Source organism: Lupinus angustifolius, chromosome LG13 (genome assembly GCF_001865875.1).
Source record: "Lupinus angustifolius cultivar Tanjil chromosome LG13, LupAngTanjil_v1.0, whole genome shotgun sequence".
Classification (NCBI taxonomy): domain Eukaryota; kingdom Viridiplantae; phylum Streptophyta; class Magnoliopsida; order Fabales; family Fabaceae; genus Lupinus; species Lupinus angustifolius.
Genome location: NC_032021.1, coordinates 6803526 through 6819031, shown reverse-complemented (window position 1 = coordinate 6819031; position 15506 = coordinate 6803526). Strand labels below are relative to the sequence as shown.

Sequence of the window (15506 nt, the reverse complement as noted above, 5' to 3'; positions counted from 1 at the left end):
CCTGAGCCAGCATGTTCCCATCACCATCATTCCCCTTGAATCATCTCCAAGTCGGTCGGTCGACCTGACTGCTGAAGCTGCTACTCCTTTTAAAGTAGTTGAAGTGGAAGATGTCCGCCAAGAGGGGCAAGAACATGGTAAGTCTTCTGGGACGGTCAAGGGTAAGTCAACCCCCATCTGGCTCAAACATACTTACAATATCCCCAAGGCTGTTGAGGAGGACTTGGTCAATCCATTGGTGAAGGAGACCATGGATAGGATCCCTCTAGCACATTTACTACGGAGAACCCGAGAGGCTGGAGTTTTAGTGGCTTCAATGGCTGATAAGTGCAAAAAGTATACACTTTTCACCATCATTTTATGGCACTTATCCTATGCAAATTGTAGAAAACCAACTTAAATTAACACTTTTTAGGTGAATTTTGCATGATTAAATAAATTGGTTCTTTATTAATTTTTGTCCAAGTTTTCTTTGAGTTTTGTAGGAAATTGAATATTAAAGAATAAATTCAAAGATGGACAAGAATTCAAGCCAAAAATTCAAGACAAAAGCTAAAAATGAATTGCTAAAAGAAATCAAGTTAAAGCATGGCATGCTATGTGCTTAATTTGGTTACTTAGCCTTGAAGAAAGGTAGCTTACTTTGTCTTGAAGAAACCTAAGTTAAGGTAGGCCAAGAAACTTGCAAAAATCAAATGCTTACCTTAACTTAAAGGAAACAGCCCAAAAGTGCCAAGCAACCAACAAAAATCAAGTAACAAACCAAAGAAAAAAAGGTTGCTTCACCGTGAAGAAATCAAGCACAAAGTTGTCCACCCAAGCCAAGCACTAGGCCAGGTTAGCCAAGCACCAGGCTAGATCAGGCCAAACCAGTCAATCACCAAACACTAGGTCAGGTCAGCCAAGCACCAAGCACCAGGCCAGACCAGTCAAGCACCAACCACCAGGTCAGGTCAGCCAAGCACTAGGCCAGGTCAGGTCAGCCAAGCACTAGGCCATGTCAGCCAAACACCAAGCATCAAGCTAGGTCAGCCAAGCATCAAGCACCAGGCTAGGTCAGCTAAGCACCAGGCCAAGACAGGTAGGTCCACTCCCAGTTGGAACCAGGTCACGCCCAGCCTGGACCAAGCTGGTGCCTAGCGTGGACAAAACTGGTGCCCAACGTGGACCAGTCTGACCTAGACATCAAACCCAATTTTGAAGAAAGCTAGGTCAACTCATGGAACATCCTACTTTTTCTTTGCTTGAAGGCCAAAAACATGACCTTATGGATGACATAAGGCTATGACAAGAAGGAGGAGGTGTCACCATGCATGTAACCTAGCCCACCATAGGGGTCAAGTAGGGGCCAATGGTCAGCTGCTTAGCTGCCAAATAGGGCAGCTGAGTGCCCAACACCTTGGCTTATATAAAGGCATGAAATTCTCATTTGTAAACATTGTATATACATTCTAAATTCTTCATAGTTTATTCCTCTTCTTTCCTCCATATTTTCCTCTCATTTTAGGTAGTAATAGGGGATTGCTTCGATACCATTGTACCAACGTTAGAATTTATTCCACAAAGCCGAGATGGGGCAAAGAAGGAATAACTTATTCATATGATTATTAGCAGTAAGTTGTAACTGGAATATTCTTGAAACCATTATACCAGCGTTGGAATTTATTTCAACAAAGCCGAGATGGCAAACAAAGAATAAAACCGAGTTCACTTACTTAACCAAAAAAAGAAAACACACCAAGTAACTCAAAGGCGAGGGAGTGCTTGCTACTCGGGTTGGCCATGAGTCATTGGCCAACCTTCAAGAGCTTCATTCGAAAGAGCTTCATTAGCTGAAGGAGAAGCATGTTGAGGCCCTGAACAGCTTGGAGGCAAAGAACCTTGCCGTTGGTGAGCAACTTTCCACACTATCCTTGCAATTGCGAGATACTCGAGAGGCTACGAAGTTGGCTAGGGTGGACTTGGGCGCCGCTCAACGGGAGGTGACTTCCTTTGCTGATCGCCTTCAAAGGAGCGAAGATGAGAAGCTCCAACTCTGGGACAAGTTAAAAAGATATGAGAGCTGAGGGGATTTGGCCTAAGCTGAAGTTATTCAGGTGTAGAAGGAGTTGGCTAACATGAAGGCGACTTATATGAAGCTGGAGGATAAGGTCGAAGGGGCGGCCAATGCTGGTTGGGATAATGCCTTCGCCCATGTCGGCTTAGTCTTCCTTGGTGTTGACTGGTCCTTGACGAGAATAGATGTTTAGGTTACCCCTAAGGGTGACCTGGTGGTGTAAGATGATGAAGGTCTAGATGTCCTCCCTGTCCCAACTAGGGGTGGCAGGGAAGCTTAGTGTTTCAGACTTTATTTGATGTTCTTTTGTCTTTTGTATTTCTTAGGAACCTATAATCGCCCTTTGATCAATGAAAGTTTCCATTTGTAACTGACTAATGTTCGTGTGTAAGTACCCGGACTCGCATCACTAGGCTTGAATTAAGTGAACTTGAGTAATTTTAGTGACACCTACCCAGACTCGTATCTGTCAACTTGAACTAATTGAACTGTGTTATGAATACCCAAACTTGCATAACTGGATTTGAATTAATTGAACTCGAACGATTTCAAAGGGATGGTCAGAAAGATCTCTATAATTGAAATTTGGTTGATTAGTAGTGACCTTTAATTGGACTTCCATATAACTGATAAATTGGGTTTTCCACACGTGCCTAACTGATCATGAGCTACAAAGTTTAATTTTTTTGAAGTGACGACTACCTGGAATGGCCTGATTATTGATCACGGGACTTGGTCTTCGCTTGGATTTTTAGGATCGGACCACCGTCAAAGTGGGACGAACCCACGTCTTTGAGAGGTGCATGATTGGGGACCAAAGTGACTTGGTCCTCGCTTGGGTTTAAGGATTGGACCACTGTCAAAGGGGGAATGACCCACGCCTTTGAGGGGTATATGATTGGCGACCAAGGGGACTTGGTCCTCATTTGGGTTTTAGGATTGGACCATCGTCAAAGGGGGACTGGCCCACGACTTTGAGGGGTAGACTATTGGAAACCAAGTGGACTTGGTCCTCGCTTGGGTTTTAGGATTGGACCGTCATCAAAGACTAACTAACCCACGCGTTTGAGGGGTAGACTGTTGGAGACCAATGGGACTTAGTCTTTGCTTGGGTTTTTAGGACTAGACCGCCATCAAAGGGGGACATGCCCACGACTTTGGGGAGTGAATGGTTGGTTGCCCGTCTAAGGCCTATAAAAAACATTTGAATAATACCTCGTTAACATATAAGCTGCATTTGATTACATGGTTTGTCCAGTTACTAAAGGGACTAATATATGTAATTTACATTTTTTAAGCAAAAAATTGTCCTAGATTCATTGCATTCCAAGTGCGGGGGATCTCTCATCCTACCAACTCTTCAAGTTTATAGGCCCCTTTTCCGATCTTGTCTGTTACTCGATAGGGTCCTTCCTAATTAGGTGCTAACTTGCCTTTGGTTCTACCGACGTCTGCCTTCTGAGCACTAAACTATCGGTTTCAAAATCTCTGGACACCATATTAGCATTGTATTTATCGGTAGTTCTTCTTTTGATGACAGTTTCTCTAATCCAGGTTCGATCCCTTTTCTCTTCTATCTAGTCTAGATTGTGCCTCAGGATAGCCAAGTTGACAGCTTCATCAAATTGCAACATCCACCAGGTGGGCTCGCCGATCTCCTCCGGGTTCATGGTCTCGGCCTCGTAAGTGAGGTTGAAGGGTGATTCCCTGGTGGTAGAGTGAAGGGTTGTGTGATAGGCCTAGAGGACATGATGTAGCTATTCTGGCCAGGCTCCTTTGGCCTCTTCTAACCTTCTTTTTATCCATTATAAGAGGACCTTATTAGCCGCCTCTGTTTGACCATTGGTTTGAGGATGCTCGACCGAAGTGAAATGTTGTTTGATGTGAAGGCCTGACAATAACTCTCTGAATCTTCTGTCTAAAAATTTAGTTCCGTTATGTATGAAAATCGTGACCGGCACCCCGAACCGCGTGATAATATTTCTCCAAGTGAACCTCTGGATATTGGCTGAAGTGATAATGGATAGAGCTTCAGCTTCGATCCATTTAGTGAAGTAGTCTACTGCCATTATTAGGAACTTGAGTTGTCCGGCTGCCGGCGGGAATGGCCCCAGGATGTCCGTATCCCATCTGTAGAACGACCACAAGGTCATAGTAGTTGTGGAGATCATCAAACAACTAGAAGAGTATGCATTTCTTGGTCAGATCGAAAGCGTTTTTTCCATGGTTGGCCAGTAATATCTTACTCGGAGAAATTTCTTAGCTAGAGATGCTGCACCAAGATGGTGGCCACAACTACCTTCGTGAATCTCTTGGAGGACATATTGTGCCCTATCAGGGCCGATGCATTTGAGCATGGGAGCAGGAAAGCCCTAATAATACAAACTTCCTTGCACTATTGTGAACCATGGACTGCATTGTAGGAACCTCTATCTTTCTTTCTAGTTGGTGGGAAGGTCACCGTTTTGTATCTACCTGATGATGTGGCCGGTTAAGTTGACTGGGATTTGTATCTCTTCAACCGCCATGACACTGGGTTGCAAAACTATTCCCTGAACCACCGACCTGTTGTTGCCCTAACTCTTTGTACTAGACAGTTTTGATAGGATATTCACTCGGACATTCTGCTTCCTTGGGACATGTTGGATGGAGGCTTCCTCAAAATTAGCCATCAGTTCTTTAACTTTTTCCAAGTACTTTCCCAATAACATATCCTTTGTTTGGTAGACACCCATTATCTGTGAGACGGCGAGTTGGGAATCGCTACATATGACCACATTTTCTGCACTGACCTCTCTGGCTAACTACAAATCAACGACACAGGCTTCGTACTCGGCTTGGTTGTTCGAATAGGAAAGGTGAAGGTTAGTGAGTGTTGTATGGTCACGCCTAGGCCATTATCCACAAAGATACCAGCCCCACTACCCTAGGGATTGGACGAGCCGTCCATATAGATTGTCCAAACCTGCCCAAAATTATTTGGTTGCGTGGTCAGCTTTGTAACAAAATCGGACAAGACTTGGCTCTTGATAGGTGTCTTGGGCTCATACCATATGTCAAATTGTGAGGGCTCAATAGACCAAGAGATCATTCGTCTAACTAGTTCTGGCTTGTGCAAGATTTTCCGAATTGACTGATTTGTTCTAACCACTAAAGGATGAGACTAAAAATTCTGTCGTAGCCGTCTTGTTGCCACCAAGAGGACATAGGTGATTTATTCCAAGTTATGGTACCTGAGCTTAGGACCCTGCAAAGCTCTGCTTTTGAAGTAAACCGGATGCTGACCTTCTGCACTTTCTCTTACTACGATGGTTGTCATTGCCTCATCAGTTACTGTCAGGTAGACATAAAGTGTTTCGGCAGATTCAGGCTTAGAAAGCATTGGAGGAGTAGCCAAGTATTGTTTGAAGGTCTGAAAGACCTTCTCATATGCATCCGACCAGTCAAAAGTTTTGCTCTTCAACTGTTGAACCTTTCTGACCGAGTGAGGGCTGCACATATCTATAACTGCATGACATTTTGATGGATTTGCCTCTATCCTCCGGCTTATTAACAAAAATCCCAGGAACTTTCCGGCTTCAACCCCGAAAGTGCATTTCTTCAGATTGAGGCAAATATTAAAATTATGCAATCGACTGAAAATGGCGTCCAAGATAGAGACAAGGTCTTCTGCAGGTAGACTCTTGGCAATCACATCGTCCATGTAGAACTCCATATGCCTCCCAATATGATCCCCAAACACAGTATTCATCATCCTCTAATATGTGACCCCCGTGTTTTTTAGCCCAATAGGCATGACTATGTAGCCATATGCACCTTTGGGTGTGATGAAAGCAATCTTGTCTTGATCTGGGGGAAACATGGATATTTGATTGTACGTGGAATAAGCGTCCATGAATGATAAATATTGATACCCGAAGGAGTTGTCTACTAAGTGGTCAATGTTTAGGAGGGGATATGGGTCTTTTGGGCATACTTTGTTTAGGTTTTTATAGTCTACACACATCCTCCATTTCCCTTACGACTTCTTAAGAAATATGATGTTGGACAACCAGGTGGTGTAAGCAATCTTCCGGATAAACCTAGCTTTTAGAAGCTCGGAGATTTGCCGAGTGACCTCAACTATTATTTTGATGCCCATCTTCCTTTTCTTCTGTGCCACTGGCTTTGTCCCCAGATTGGTGGTTAGTTAGTGGCAAACAATTGAGGGGTCAAACAGATTGGTGGTTAGTCTCCAAACACTTAATTAACTTTGACCTTTGAGCCTCACCAAAAGTTCTGCCAATATACTCCACATTTTCTTTTGTGGGCCCAAATTGAAGAGAAGTTTTTTATCCCTTGGGCTGAGGGCGAATTTCTCCTTCGTCTATTCTAGCGTCCAATTCGACCAGGTGCACACCCTACTGTCTTTTCATCAGGGGTGGCATTTGCTTTGGAGTGTGACTTGGGCGAAGGCTCGTCAGATAACAACTTCTTGCAATGTGTTTGTCCCCTTTGACAATGCAATCTCAGAGATCATATGAGAGAAACTTCATGCACAAATGTGGAGTGAAGACTACTACTTCGAGACGATTCAATGTTGGTCGGCTGAAGATGGTGTTATAGGAAGAGCTACAATCAATGACCAGAAACTTTGCCTGGATTGTTCTGGTTAGGGGTTGCTCCCTGATAGTAAGCTGGATGTCAACATAACCACGATGGGTGATCCCTTGCCTAGTGAATTTGACTAGCTGATCGTTATAAGGCAATAAGTCTTGGAACATAATATTTGTTGAACTGTCATGATCAACGAATAGCCTCCCAACGTTTTTGTTATTCATCTTGGCTGTGATGACGAGGGGATCGTCATGACTGCATACACCACCTTTATAATCACGATCATCGAAGAAGATCGGGGATTCCACCCTACTCTCATGATGTTGGCGAGGTTTCCGGACAATTGCCTGCATGACCTCCTGAACATACATTTTCTAGGCTACCCTGGAGGTGCGCCTTATGGCGAAGCCACCTGAAATAGTGTTAATGTCCACTGGACTCCTCTATAGCTGGTTACTAGGGCGGTACCTATCTTAGCGGTCTCTATTTAGTTTTGGAGGGGGGGGTCTCCTAGAAGGACTAGATCGATGTGGTGGTAGAGACTGCCTCTACCAAGCCCCAATAATGAAGTGTTATAAATGGCCAGCTTGAATAAGATCTTCAATGGTGTCCCGCAGCTCGATACACTCTTCTGTAACATGGCCAAAAGAGGTATAGAAATCACAGTACTTGGAACGGTCTTGGGTCCCCAACTTTATCCCTAGGTTGGGCATAGGGAGCTCAACCAGATGAGTGGCCATACTTCTTGCAGTATCCTGGTGCGATTGGCATGGAGGGGAGTGTAGGTGGAGTATTTTGGTTTCTTGGGTGGTTGGGATTGGTCATCTCGGGGATGTTCATAGATTTTTGGTTGTTTGGTTTCCCGTGAGGGGGGTTGGTATTCTTTGTGGTCGGAAGGTTGGTGGGTGGGATGAATTTCTCTCAGATTAACAAACTGTTGGGCCTTTGATTGGAGATCTTCCATGGTAAGGTCCGAGTACTTGGCCAATTCTTGATTGAAGAGGCCATCTTGCAATCCTGTCACCAAAATATGTACCGCTACTTCTGGACTCAAGGTGTGGATTTTCATGGCCTCTATGTTGAACCTATCTAAGTAACCTCGAAGGGGCTCATGCAGTTTCTGTCATATTCCGGACAGGGTATTTCAAGATCGGGGTTGTTCTTTGTTTGTTGTAAACCGGATGTTGAATCCATTAGCCAGAGTTGTCCACTAATCAATGCTATTTGGTGCCAACCGTGTAAACCACTACTGGGCAGCGCGATTGAGATTGAGAGGGAAGGCTCGACACATGATGGGGTCGGTCGCCCCATGGAAAAGCATAAAGACCTCAAAGGCGTCTAGCTGGTCTTGTGGGTCGGTGGTCCCATCATATTGGTCGATGTTGTTTAGGCGGGTTATATGTTTAGGGAGTGGTGAAGACATGATTACTTCGGTGAAGGGGTGTCTTGCTAATGAGGAGCTATTGTCAAAGGGATGAGTTATCTGAGTGGTTTTTGTATTAGGGAGGGTATAAGCCGGGAAGCTTTAGCAGACTCTACGGAGTGCTCATTGGCAACCGGCCACGAGGGTCAACTACGAGGCTCAGGTCTATGTTGGCGAAGTTCGGCTAATAGTTGGGTCTGCTGTTGGATGATCTGGCCTTGAGTTTGGATCATTTGGAAGAGTTGTTGAGTAGTAGGTGCTTCTGGGGTGGGGTTGAGGGGATGACTTTGACTTGCTTGTTGGGATGACTGTATTAGTGCTAGAGGGTCGATGGAAGGAGTGTCGTGGTTTGGGGGAATGTTTGTGGTGACTGGTCCTGCTTGGCTGAGTGGTTGAGCTTGGTTATGGATGATCACCTTGTTGTAGGTAAGCCATAGATGACACCAATATTCTTTAGTGTTGATCGGGTACGCTCGGTATCAAGTGCCCGATAGGATAGAGATGATCATAAGTCTTGGTCGAGATGTCGTCTGGACCCGCTGAGGGAGGTACCAGAAAAGGTTCTCCGACGATCAAGTCAGTATGGAGTCTCTGGAGAGAGAATGAAAGTAAATAAGAGAGAAGTTAGAGCAAGAGCAATAAGTGCAAGCAATAAATGAGAGAATGAGAATTAATTATATTCCCTATGTGGGATCATCTATTTATAGAGTTTGGGGTTGCTGATGTGGTGCCTGACCATTGGTTAGTGCATGGTGGGTACAATGGGGATATGTTCGGTTGTCCTTGCTCACCCTGCATGTTTGTAATTGTCGAACTGTCGGGGGTAGGTGAATGTGTAGATGGCATGGCAAGTGGAATGTCAGCTCTCAATGAAGGTGAGCCAGCGACACATTTATGGTGGGGTTAGAGATGCATTAAATGACGAGTCATAGGCATTAATGACGTGTTAGAAGCATTTATGGCACTTGTAGTGTGTTTGGTCCGCCTTAGGCGGGTCAACAGGAGATAGCTAGATTAAGCCATATACCAGAGGCAAGCTAGAAACACCCCAGATTTATCCAGGGTGGAACACATTCAAACTACATTTTCGAAATTAAATCCTTCTTGAAATAAGTATTGTGATCTTGTTCTTCCAGAGAATCGACGATTATTAACCGATATGCAAAGACTTTTTTTGACCTAGCCAAAATGCTCGACCAATAACTTGTTGGGTAAATGAAGGATTGAGATGAACATCCAAAATAATGACACGGGATGCCCCAACCAATGATATTCCCTCTCCTATGCCTTGATTGAGCCAAAGAAGACCCCAACATCTGGTGAATTGTTAAATTTCTCCATCGACCACTTTCTTTCTTTAGTACTTGCTTCTCTTGAGATGACAAAGATTTATTTACCAAGACTCCAATCCTTCCATTTCATGTCTAACCTTTCTAAATATTTCTGAGGTAAGAGGTATTGGCTAAAAACTAGAAGCTTCTCCCCCGCGGAGTCACATATGTTTAACATCTTGTGAAAGAATTTTAACCTCACTCCATCTTTCACATCTAGATTCTCTATCATATCATCCAATTCCTTTACATTAACAGCTATGCTATTTTCACCACATTTTTCAGCAAAGGGCTTCAATTTAGGATGAAGATAGACAACACTTCCCAGAGAATAAATCTTAAACTTCCTGCATAACATTTTTAATTTCTCAACTTCATGTTTCTGTTTAGGGGTAAGATTGAGCACCACTGTAAATTCAACGAGATCGGGAAGCTCTCCAAGAAAATCTCCTTTATAATAGTTTAGTATATGGCTAGTCGTCTCACGCAAATTTTGTATAACAATCATTTTCCTTTTGAAATATGGATCCTTTTGCAAAGTGTCTTCTACCAAATCAAAGAAGCCTCTTTTACAATAAGGTATATGTACTCTACTGAAAATGCGCTTGACAATTAGCCTAGACGTTTCCATCTTCATACTTTGGCCTTACAAGATTTAAGATGTTAAAGACCTCTTGACATGATTCTAATATAGGGTTCTAGACAATACAACTTTTCTAAGAGTTTGTACTTTGGCAAGGGAATGTACCATATCAGTATTATCATTCCTTGGATTGTATCCTTCATCTAAATTGAGAATCGAAGGAACATTTATCAATATCTCTTGGCAAGTTGTTGATGAGCTACTAGCTCCATTTTCACATATAATAGAAGAGAACTGCTTATATCCTAAGAAAATTATGTTATTTCACCTCACCCACTATTTTAACACTTCGAATTGCTGAGATCTATTATTTGCCTTCACAGTTTAAAAGTCATATAATTGTATGTTCCCCACTTACCATGTTTGGAACTCCTTTTTCCAAGTTGATAATATCTCTTTAGGAAGCACCACTAGAGGTCTAACATTAGGATACTTTCCAAGAAAACTCTACATGAAACTGATTATCATGAATGTCTTCCCGGATCCTGGAGCAAGTGCCAAGATACAGCCCCCAGGATGGTCACCCGCAAGGTTTCTAACAAGAAAGTTGAATCCTTCAACTTGGTGATGCTTCATTTGTTTCATATGCAAGAAAAATAGCTTAATCATTTAATTTGGTATGAGAACTGCTCTAGTCCTCTGTTCAATAGAAGTTCTTCCAAGAATGAATTTTTCTTAATTAAGTTTGTCTTATTCGCTGCTTATTTCAATAGCCAAGTCAAGCTCTCCATTAGGGAGTACATGACAACATTCATATTGTCCTAGTTGTGCTGTAAATGTAAATATAAGTCAAGCTTTGATACATTTGTTTTTAGGGGATTGCTGATGTTCTCTAGTCTTTTCTACCAGAGATTAACCTGCTTCGAGGTATTGCAGATGTCCATTTGACAAAGTGTGTTATGAGTATAGATGGCAAAACTGGACAAAGTCCACAGACCAGCCCACATATCCCGCAAATTCTTGCGGTAGGACATACAAAATTTGTCTTTTTGCTCGTTTCACCCGTCCTGTTTGCCGCCATGCCTCAGGTATTTTTTTTTTTGGGCAATGAGAGTGGCTTTATGTAACAAAAAAGCAAAATTCAAATAAATTATGATGTAATGTCTCAAAAAAGTTATAATGTAGTATGATTTGTTCAACTTCATATGAAATATCAAAGTTTTTTTATTTTTTTTTATCTTCAACTACTTTATTTAATTTTTTTCTATTTTATTATCTTAATTTTTTCATTTTATATTTATTATCAATACCTGTGGGTCACCCGCATATCCGTTAACCCATTTTAAAATGGTCAGGATATGACATTTTGTCTGGGGGCATGACATAAATTATTGCGAGCACGGGCGAAACAGGTCGGGTGACCCGTTTTACCATCTCTAGTTGTAAGTAAGGTTCCAAATATGATTTGCAACCTATCCAGCCTTATTACGTGACCTATTAGATTAGGTTAGATATGATTTTTTTATAAGTAAATTAGACTTAAACTTTCCAAAAAATCTACCTTGACATGTTTTCATCATTGGCTTTTAGTAATCAAACATTATTCACTAAACTGGTTGTGGGTTATGACACATCTACTCATAAAAAAATAATTATTTAAATTTTAATCTATATAATTTATTTTTTAAAATATATATAATTTGATATTAATGTATAACTTATTTTGACACACTTGTTATGTTCAATTCAATCAAACTCATATATTAATGTCGTATATTTGAGTTAAGATGTGGTTTCAAGTCCACTTATGTAATTTTTAATATAAACCATTTATTAAATCTTTCATTCTTATTGGATTCTCACCTCCTAATATATAATTTGTGATTTTGCTGTAATATATACAATGGTAGATCTTGATGTAAAATTCAAGAGTGACAACAATATTTAATTATAATTTTTAATTAAGACTAATTGAGTAACAAAAAAAATATAAAGAACAATAAATAGCTATTAAAGATGTTAAAGAAATATATATATTAATTTAAAGAGCATCTTTTCATTAAAGACTTCAACTCATAGATGATTGAATTAATGGTAAAATTTTCAGCTATTTATTTTTTAAGTCACCATATTGTCTACAAGAAATTTGTCTTATGTTTTACTATATAGTTTTGTTTGATTGTTTTTGTTCCTGAAAATGATCTTCATGTAGTAGATAAATAATAATAGTTAAGATAAGATGAATAACTTGATCAAACAAATAATATCCATTCATTTTTCTCGTATTGTCAAAGTTGCACTTAATTCACATATGGTTGAAAGTTTTTTCAAACATGAGAAGTTAACGATAAAATGCTGAAATTGACATCTCAAATGAATCTTCTCTTACTCACATTGAAATTCATAGGTATAATTTTTGAACAAAAATACATATGTTATTAATATTAAATTATTTATAAAAATCTATAAAATCTTAGGACCTTTGCTCCAAAGTTTGAGAAAAACAATTTGTGATCCATAATATATTTTATAAGTGTTAAATCATTATAAACTCAAATAAAATAATAGTATTATAAGTAATATCAATATCTACACATATAAGAACTACACAATTTGCACAAAATAAAAATATACATTTGAAAAAACAAAAAAAAAAGTAAAAAATATTTGAAAAATAAAATCCAGGGGCAGTTGCCCCCACCTGTCCTAACCAAGTTATACCCCTGAATATATATAAATCTTCAGAAACTATCATGAATAATATCATGTTGCTTCATTTATTATAATAATAGTAGTATAAACTCAAGTTCAAAACTCTATATATCAAAGTATTTATATCATCATAATATATGTAGGAAGTTCCTTTATATATTTATTATCAACACCTTCAGATGAATTTGTTTGTGTGAAAACCTCTATATGATAAATAATTATATTATTTTTACTTTTGTTAAAAAAATTATTGTTCTTTATTATCTATTTTTAATATAAGTCCATAATATCATCATGTATTAAAACAATATAGCTAACATGTTAGGTTTTGCGGCTGGATCATTGCACTTTACTTTATCTAGGTGTTCCTATTTTTAAAGAGAAGCCTAGGAAGCTACATTTACGACCTATTGCTGACAAAATGATTGCTAAATTATTCTTCTCTTTTGGCCGATGAGAGGAAAGATGTTGAGCTTTCATAATATATGTTAAGATTTCATTTTAAAATTATTTGATAATAAGAGAAGTAATTCAACATATATTTAAATCATTTCCATAATAATGAGATTGGCAATGTGAGACATATTTTCCAACTCTTTACAACTTTAGTGTGTATGCTTGGCCTGCTGTTTTGATTAAAAATATTTATTGGTGCATTAGAAATTTCATTTGGAGAGGGAACATTGTTGTTAAAAGGGTGCTCAGTTTTCATAATAACCTTCAAGCTTCTGTGGCAGATTTTCCTTTGCTTAGTTTTATGTTTGAGAGTTGAATTTTGGAGTGGTAAAATGAAAAAGGAAAACTTGAAAGCCACGAAATACACTAGTGAGATTACTCTGAAATCTTCTCTGTCATTCTTTTCCCTCTAAAACGCAACTCATAAGGGATTCTTTTGACTTTTACAAACAAATCTAAACCCCAAGTGAACTAGTCTAAATTTATTTGGCATGAATCAATTCCTCCTCCTAAGTCTTACATCACTTGGTGGTTAATTTATAATAGGATATCAAGTTATGATATTGCTTTGCCAAAAATATATGGCTTTGGCTAAATGATATTTTTGGTTGTTCTATTGATCTTAGTTCTACTCAGTCCCAATTGTCCATCTTTGATAAAGGTTGGAGCCCTCAACTTCAAACCATTCTCTCTGCGGTGGTTGTTAACTTAATTCGTTTGATTTGGTTTTGTAGAAATAATCTGAAATTTCATGATAAACATATCTCTTTTCAATCGGATTTGAGCTTAATCAAGTCTAATGTTACAAACGAAAAACATATGAATTATTAGTTTGTCCCTCCTTCATGATGGATACAAATTTGGATAAAAATTAACAGTGATGGTGGAGATATTTTAAGGGATAAAAGTGGAACAATATTATGATGTTTTGCAGATTTTTATGGCTGCTTAATGTCTTTCTTGCTGAGTTATGACAATAGTTCACATAGCACAAGATAGAGGATGGAACAAATTTTGGGTTGAAAGCTATTCATCTCTTCTGGTTGCTACTATTATGGGTGTTTATGGTCCATTTGGATCGATTTTTTGGAAAAACATTATTCAATCCAAACACGTAATTAATATGTAGTTCTATCCAGTCTAGTTTGTTTGTATTAAGATGTTCGATTCAATCCGATCTAAATATTATATGCGGTTTCGTTCATTTTGGATCGGGTTTTTTTTATAAAAAATTAAAATTGCACATACACCCAAAACTCATAAAAATTACTAAACATTCAGCGTAAAACATCAAAAAAATAATGTTCAACAATATTTAAAAAGTGTCTAACATTAAAAGTAAACAACAACATTAAATAGCAACACAATAACAATAAAGTAAATAACGATATTAAAGTAAACAGCAATAATAGTAACAACATTAGTATTAACACAACAACTACAAGACAACACTTAAACAATTTAAGCATCAAGGAACAATTTAGGAGTTGGACATAGGTTAAGTGTGGAAGATACTTAAAATGGTTATATACTTAAACAACTTTGGTCCGGTCTGGATCGGTTTGAATCCAAGAGGTGAATCCGAAAACCGGATCGGACCAATCGGTCTTTAATAAAAAAATCCAATATAATCTAAACACATTCGGTTTTTACGGTTTCTGTCTATTCTGGATCGGTTTTCAGTTTTATTTTTGGATCAATATAGATTTGAACACCCCTAAGTTACTATCTGTAGTCCTAAAATTGTGCCTTGGAATGTTAGCGGAAAAATTGTCTCATAATATGTGCTAATCTGGATTTCAAATACTTATACTTTTAGAGAAGTTAATATGTGTGGATAAGCTAGCTAATTTTGGTGTTTCCTCTCATAGCTAAATTTGGTAGGGTCTTATTCTCAATTTTGTTAGGGATGTTTTCTTCCACTATATGCTTGGTTTGCCTATGAATAATTTAAGTAGGGTTGTGCACAACCTGATTCAACTTGCTCACCCGGTTTATCCTGATCATGATCATATCTAAATAGGACTGGGTCTCATCGGGCTTAGGGCCGATTTGGGTTCAAAAATTAGATCCTGACGATATTTAGGGTTTGATAAAGGACATGCATGACCCGACTCGACCCCTCCTATGGTTACGCACTCATCATGTTTGTATGTGTCTCTATTTACACTCTACAGAGTATTAATATCTATTTGGTTGAACATATCATTGACTCACTAACTTTTCATCACATATATATGATTAGCAATATATGTACATTTATCATTTCATATATCAAATTACATATCCATAATAATAAATAAATAAATTGTTGAGAAGACTTTATCAAAATCAGATATATATATATAT

The 15506-nt window shown here is 39.0% G+C and overlaps 1 protein-coding gene across 1 annotated transcript in view; it reads right to left on the bottom strand.

Annotated features, from left to right (window-relative positions):
- LOC109325635 (probable receptor-like protein kinase At4g39110) overlaps positions 14876 to 15506 on the bottom strand; it is a 27562-nt gene continuing 26931 nt past the window's right edge. The window contains exon 3 of the transcript XR_002105171.1: positions 14876 to 14886. The gene's annotated coding sequence lies outside the window, so the exon portion shown is untranslated. The remainder of the gene's footprint in view (positions 14887 to 15506) is intronic.